The sequence below is a fragment of the Eumetopias jubatus genome, unplaced genomic scaffold (assembly GCF_037043125.1).
Source record: "Eumetopias jubatus isolate StellerSeaLion01/CBP00866 unplaced genomic scaffold, mEumJub1_p1.0 scaffold_6, whole genome shotgun sequence".
NCBI lineage: Eukaryota > Metazoa > Chordata > Mammalia > Carnivora > Otariidae > Eumetopias > Eumetopias jubatus.
Window position 1 is genome coordinate 130051328 of NW_028274812.1, and position 7657 is coordinate 130058984.

The 7657-nt window shown below is 35.6% G+C and overlaps 1 pseudogene; it reads left to right on the forward strand.

Moving 5' to 3' along the window:
* The first annotated feature begins 6041 nt into the window (after positions 1 to 6041).
* On the forward strand, positions 6042 to 7122 carry LOC114223854 (L-lactate dehydrogenase A chain pseudogene; annotated as a pseudogene).
* Positions 7123 to 7657: the final 535 nt, after the last annotated feature.

The following is a 7657-nucleotide window of genomic DNA, read 5'->3' on the forward strand; positions in this document are numbered from 1 at the left end:
TCTGTAAATTTACTAACAATTATTGAATTGTACACTTAAAATGGGTCCGTTTTTTGGTATTGAAATTATACTTCAGTAGAGCTGTTTTTTAAAAATGAGTTTTTTTATGCAGAAACATTTTATCTTTAAGCCTTCTTTATGTATTTTTTAAAGAATTATTTATTCATTTAAATCGGGGAGGGGCAGAGTGAGAGGGAGAGAGAGAAACTCAAGCAGACTCCTTGTTGAGTGCTGAGCGCTGAGCCTGACATGGGGCTGGATCCCAGGACCTCAAGATCATGACCTGAGCCAAAATCAGGGGTCAGACACTCAACTGACTGAGCCACCTATGTGCCCCAACCTTCTTTATATTTTTAATGATGTTAGTGGTCTTCACTTCCAGCAGGTTCTACCTGTTAACCATTTTTATTTTTTTTTAAGTAGTCTCAAGTGAGATACTGTGATTAAGTCCAGGGGCTGTAAAATCTGAAGAGTAGAATGAATAATGTGGCATCCATGTGATAGCCTGCTAAGGGGATAAAATGGCAGTAGAATGACTAGACAGTGTTTTTTCTGCAGGGGTCCCCATCACCAATGTCTTCAGGGCTGAGCAGTTCACGTGGATGTGCACAATATCTTGGGGGGAGACAAGAGAGCATGGGAAAAGCTCTGGACACTAAAAACTGGGTCCCACCCATGGAGCCATACCAATTTAGATTTTCTGAAGAACATAGTGATAGCCAATCAAACCACTCCTGTCATCTAAGTTCAGCCCACTGGCCTCTGATTTATAGCCTTGTTTTATGGTCACCTGAAATTCATATTGAGTTGCCTACCTTGAGAATTCATCAGCAACATGACCATAAAGGGAACAAAAATTCATCATAACACATGGTAACTGCTGAATTAGAGGGAGCTGGCATTTCTCCATAGTCTCCTCTAACCCAGAGATGACTTTTTAAGGAAAAAATATACCGTTGGGTATCTGGGAGAGCTACTGTGTATGAGAGAAGTCATGGGGTTCTATGCCAGCCCACTGAGTCCTTTTCTGTGCCTGGTTCTAGGCACCTATGATTCTTGTGCTGCTGTTTGTTCTTCACCAATTTTCCTACAACATCCATAAGGACCTACTTGAAAGACTTAATTCATACTCTAAATTGAAGTTAGAAAATGATCAAGATGTTTTTAAAATTTATTTTTAATTGAAATATAATTGACACATGTTACATTAATTTCAGGTGTACAACATAGAGACAACTCTATACATTATTCTGTGCTCACCACAAGTTAGCTACCATCCGTTACCATACAAAACTATTATAATACCATCAGCTATTCCCTATGCTGCCCCTTTTATCTCTGTGACTTATTCATTCCATTAGTGAAAGCCTGTATCTCCCACTCTCATTCATCCATTTTGCCCATTCCCCTGCTCTGGCAACCATCAGTTTGTCCTCTGTATGTATGGGTCTGCTTCTGCTTTTTTGTTTGTTTTGTTTTTTTGATTCTACATATAAATGAAATCATATGGTATTTATCTTTCTCTGTCTGACTTGTTTCACTTAACACAACACCCTCTCGGTACATTCATGTTGGAAATGGCAAGATCTCATCCTTCTTTATAGCTGAGTAATATTCCATTTTATATATAAATATAAAAATATGCTATACATTATGTAATACAATTTATAATAAATAAGTATATAAACCACAGAAGATGATCAAGATTTAAAATTCATTACTTGACTCCTTATAATTATCAAAATATATTTCTTCCTGTTAATATGTGGGTAGCAAATCTTGTGCAATGCTTAATAATGTAATCTTATATCATAGGCTTTTTGGTTAAAAATTATATATATATAATTTTATAATTAATTAACATGCTTATTTTAGTAAGTTATAAAAGGTCAATTATATTTTTACAACACAATTTCTGTATTTTTATATTTTAATTGACATGTAAGTCTTTTTCTTACCCAAAGACTCTTGCCCAATGGCTCACTGAAGGAACGAATATGAATTCATTCATATGGATTTGTGTTAGGTTGGTTCTGATTAGAAGGGGCTTATATCTTAAAATGATACATAACCTCACCAAATGAAAACACTACTATTTAGTACATTAATTTAATCTTTGACAATTAAAAATCTCAGCCTTGTCTTACAGTGTTTGAGAAGACATTTTGTTTACATAATATTTAGGATTGCCCAGTAAATTATATTCTCTTAATGTAATATGTTCTTTAATATTTTTCAAATTGTGAATGTCTTTATTTTTACGTTTTAATTCAAAATATTGTATATGTTATACAAATGGAAAAGTGGTGACCAGTATCACTAAATTTTATAAGTAATACTTATCTTCTTACAAAAAATTTCATACAGCTTAATATATATTATTATATATTGTAAATGTTAATATTAATATATTATTATTATATATTATTATTATCTTTATAATTGATCCAGTTGATCTAATTACTTGAATTTTATGTTTCTCTTAAAATAGATCTCTTTCAGGGTCACAATAGTCTTAAGCTTCTTTTTTATTTTATTATATAAGACATTTCATAAAATTGGTTTTAATTAATGACACCATTAACCAAAATCTTCTCTGAATCATTTAAATCTTTAAATTACTTAAGTTATGGTAAAATTAAATTTAAGGCTTTGAACTTTATTTGGGGATTCACCTTCTACCAAAAATTCTCCTTCCCTGATACTATTATAATTATACCTCAGTCTGTATTTTATCACAGTTTTCCTAACAGATGAATAATTATCAACTAATGATCTCCTGAGTTAAATTTCATAACCATGACAAGCTTCCAGAAGGTGAATTGCTGAGAAATTTAAGAAGGCTTGACCAAACTTATAGACAAGTTGCTTACCAAAGGATACATTGACAAAAAACCTTGTGCTGTTGCCTTTAATGGGCAGAGTGCAAACCATTGTTCTAATAACACACACTTTTCAACACAGAGAACAAAGAAGGCATCATTATCATCATCAACCACTCCCACCCCACATCTTTACATTGACCACCATTTAAAAACTCAAAACAGGAACTCTACAATTTAATGAAATGTTGAACAAGTTTCCCATCCAAGTCCTCTATTATCTACTAAGACACAAAGGTATCCCAGCCCCAATAAGTAGTAGTCTTTGCTATCAACATCTTGATGGCATTTTTTTGTAAATAAAGAGACTTTCTTCCAAAGTACTTACAGGCTCTAAATTAACTGTTAACTGTAGCACAGCTATTTTTTCCTCTTCCTCAGAGTTAAAGTTTACTCCTTAAATCAAAAATAAAGAATTCTAAATCACAAAGGACTTGGCATATTTTAGAATGTAAGGAGACAGACAGCACCATAATTAATTTCTAAAAGATATAACAAATATTCTCATAGGTTAGTTTGAATCAATGAAAGCTTCTAGGACAGAAAAATTTATTGTTTTTGAAACTACTAAATATGAATTCTGAGTATTTTCCATTTGCTGTAACTATTTGTCAAAATTCGATAAAGTGAACTTTGCCCTCAAGTAGTCGATAGCTAGAGCATAAGCAAGAAGTCTGCTGTTACAGCTGATGGGAGTTTTAATTAGGATGGAGAATAGATGTCTAGGGTTGGGGATAAACTTTCCCACCAGTAGCAGTCTAAAGAAATAATATTGGATTGCTAAGATATTACTGTCATTACCATTTTCAAGGGGGAAAAGAGTGAGAAAACTCAAGGAAGCAAGCATTAAAACATCTGTCCTCCCTTATAGCTGATGAAATCCAAAAAGTTCTGGACCAACAACAATGCAAAATAGTAAGTCACTCTTTCTGAATTACAAGGAGATTATAGGTCACAACAAGCAATAACATTAATTTGTAAGATGTACACACAAAACACAAATAGAATGAGTGTGTTCATAAGCATCCTTAATGATTTTCATCAATTGACTGATATTGAATTTAGTGTCTGATGCCTTGAGAGAGTCTTCCAGTTTTAGAAATAATAATTTCTAACATTTATTCTTGGGCACCATGATAAGTACTTTATATATATTGTTTAACTCTTATATACTCTTTTTTTGGAGTTGGGGAAATTAAGCTTAGAGAGATTAAATAACAGCTATTGGGTGGTAGAGGTTGGATTCAAATCTAACTCTATTTACTCTTGATATCAGAGGGATACTAAAATTAGATACTTACTTCTGATGAATTTGGAGTAACATGGGCTTCTCACCTGTAAAATCTTGCTAACCTACCAAGAGAAAAAAAACCCTGAGATAAAGTATGTGAAAGAATAATGTCAGACTTTGGACATAAGGCAGAGCAGGGCAGTGATTCCTGAGAGAAGGGGGACAAAAGAAGGTAAGTGCTGTAATTGCCCTGGTGTACTACTTAGGGAGAGCCTTTAGGTCACAACACAGAAAGGGAGCAGAGACAGTGGTCAGACTTGGTGCTGTCTCAGTTGAAGGGTCCACACTGGGAATATGGAGAAGCAAGAGCAGCCAAAGTTAGCAAAGACTACCAGGTTGAAGAAAGCTGCAGAGAGAAAGAGATGCAGACATTTTCACAGGTTTCCTCTCTAGAGTACAACTGCTTTATCCATGCAAAGAACCCATCTGAGGCCAGGGAAAGAACCACCTGAAAAGGTTAGAGGCAACGATCTCCAGCATTTACACAGGGTCAGTAACAGTGCCTGTTCCCACCAGCCAGAGTGATAAAAATAAAAACAAAAACAAAACTCTAGTTGATAGGACATCTTCAGTCGGAACAATTAGTCCTAGACTAAATGCTACCTGCATCTCACCTTACAAAGCTTAAGGTATGCCTCAAAAGGATCAAACTGGTTACAAGTAAACTGATTGTATTCCAAATAAATTTCAAGGTTATTTATAGGAATACAAAATATCCAACATCCAACAAAGTAAAATTTATAATATATGGTATTCAATCAAAAATTATCAAGCAAGCCAACAAGCAATAAAATGTGACTCATAATGAGGAGAAAAATTAATCAGTAGAAAGAAACAGACAAAGGAATTAAGTGGATGATAGAGTTAGCAGACATGGACATTCAAAGTTATTATAATATACTTCATATATTCAGGAAGTTAAAGAAAGGTGCGTCATGTTAAATAGAGTCATAAATATATGAAAAAGTAAAATCAAACTTCTAGAGATGAAAGCTGCAGTGTCTAACATTAAAAATACACTTGACGGGATGAACAGCAGAGCATATCCTGCAGATGATTACTGAGCATCTCCATTTCTGTTGAGCAGCTCTGTTGTGTCCAGTTTGAATGTCAATTGGACATAGAGTTCTGTCGCTATAAATTTAACACTGGAAAATATTTTTCAAATAAAAGAAATAAGAAAAACAAGCAGAGAAAAAGCCCCATACATGTGCAAAGGATAAAAGGTGAGAAGGATAGTGTATTTCTTATAAGAAACAATGCAAGCCAGAGGACAATATAGCAATATATTGAAATTACTGAAAGAAAGAAATGATTATTTCAGAGCTCTCTATCCAATGAAAATATTATTCCAGAAAACACGATGAAATATTTTCTTTTTCAGATATGATAAAGCTAAAAGAGTTCATCAGCAATAGACCCACACTATAAGAAATGTTAGTCTTTCAGGAGAAAGAATATAATACTAGATGAAAATACACAGATACATACAAAATACTTTGTTTTGTTTTGTTTATTTTAAAGATATTTGACTGTTTAAAGCCAAAGTGATGATGTATCAGGGAGTTTACAACATGTAGAAGTAAAATTTTGATAAAAATAGCACTAGGGCTGGGAGAGGGTTGAAAAGGAAACAAACTACTGTAAAATTCTTACATTGTTCCTGAAGCATTATAATATTACTTGAAAGTAGACCAATAAGTTAAAGATGTATACTATAGACACTGAATCAACCATTAAAAAAATCAAAACTAAGATTTATGGTTAATAAACTAACAAAAGGTATAAAATGGAAACTATTAAAAAGCCAATTAATCGGCCGAGTCCGGATTCAACCTCGCGCGCCGCTGACGCCCGCCCAACGTGCACTCCTGATTCCTTTTGGTTCTAAGTCCAAAATGGCAACTCTCAAAGATCAGCTGATTCAGAATCTTCTTAAGGAAGAACATACCCCCCAGAATAAGATCACAGTTGTTGGGGTTGGTGCTGTTGGCATGGCTTGTGCCATCAGTATCTTAATGAAGGACTTGGCAGATGAACTTGGCTCTTGTTGATGTCATGGAAGACATACTGAAGGGAGAGATGATGGATCTCCAGCACGGCAGCCTTTTCCTTAGAACACCAAAAATTGTCTCTGGCAAAGATTGTAATGTGACTGCAAACTCCAAGCTGGTTATTATCACAGCTGGGGCACGTCAGCAAGAGGGAGAAAGCCGTCTTAATTTGGTCCAGTGTAACGTGAACATCTTCAAGTTCATCATTCCTAATATCGTAAAATATAGCCCAAACTGCAAGTTGCTTGTCGTTTCCAATCCAGTGGATATCTTGACCTAGGTGGCTTGGAAGATAAGTGGCTTTCCCCAAAACCGTGTTATTGGAAGTGGTTGCAATCTGGATTCAGCCCGGTTCCATTACCTAATGGGGGAAAGACTGGGAATTCACCCATTAAGCTGTCACGGGTGGGTCCTTGGGGAGCATGGAGACTCCAGTGTGCCTGTATGGAGTGGAGTGAACATTGCTGGTGTCTCTCTGAAGAATCTGCACCCTCACTTAGGCACTGATGCAGATAAGGAACAGTGGAAAGAGGTTCACAAACAGGTGGTTGACAGTGCCTATGAGGTGATCAAACTGAAAGGCTACACCTCCCGGGCCATTGTACTGTCTGTGGCAGATCTGGCCGAAAGTATAATGAAGAATCTTAGGCAGGTGCATCCAATTTCCACCATGATTAAGGGTCTCTATGGAATTAAAGATGATGTCTTCTTTAGTGTCCCTTGCATCTTGGGACAGAATGGAATTTCAGATGTTGTGAAGGTGACTCTGACTTCTGAGGAGGAGGCCCGTTTGAAGAAGAGTGCAGATACACTTTGGGGATCCAAAAGGAGCTGCAGTTTTAAAGTTTTCTAATGTACCACTTCACTGTCTAGACTATAGCAGGATTTTAGTTGGAGGTTGTGTATATTGTCCTTATTATCTGATCTGTTACTCAAGTAATATTAAAATGGCCTAAGAAAAAACGTCAGTTTCCTAAAGTTCCAAATAGGAATGGTTCACCAAACCCTGCAGCTGTATCCTGGTACTGGATGATACCTGTCTTTGTAGCCCTAAATTGGTTAACGTAAGTTAGCCCCACCGTCTCAGAGGCTCCACTGCCAGAACTGAGGTTGCTCTGCACACCGATGTGTGTTTACTGTGTGTTCTGTCATTTTGGGTTCCTTCCCCCAACACCCGACATGCCTAGTCCATCTTTTCCAGTCAGTCACGTTCTGGGATCCAATGTATAAATTCAATATTGCATGTATTGTGCATAACTGTCCTAAAGGATCTTACTTTGTGTACTATGTATGTCAGAATATAGTGTACATGGCCATATAACGTAAAAAGACAATGCAGCCAACTAAGTGTCATACAAACTAAAATACCAAATAAATTTTGAACGGTGAAAAAAAAAACCAATTAATCAAAAAAAAGTTAGGAAAAAGAG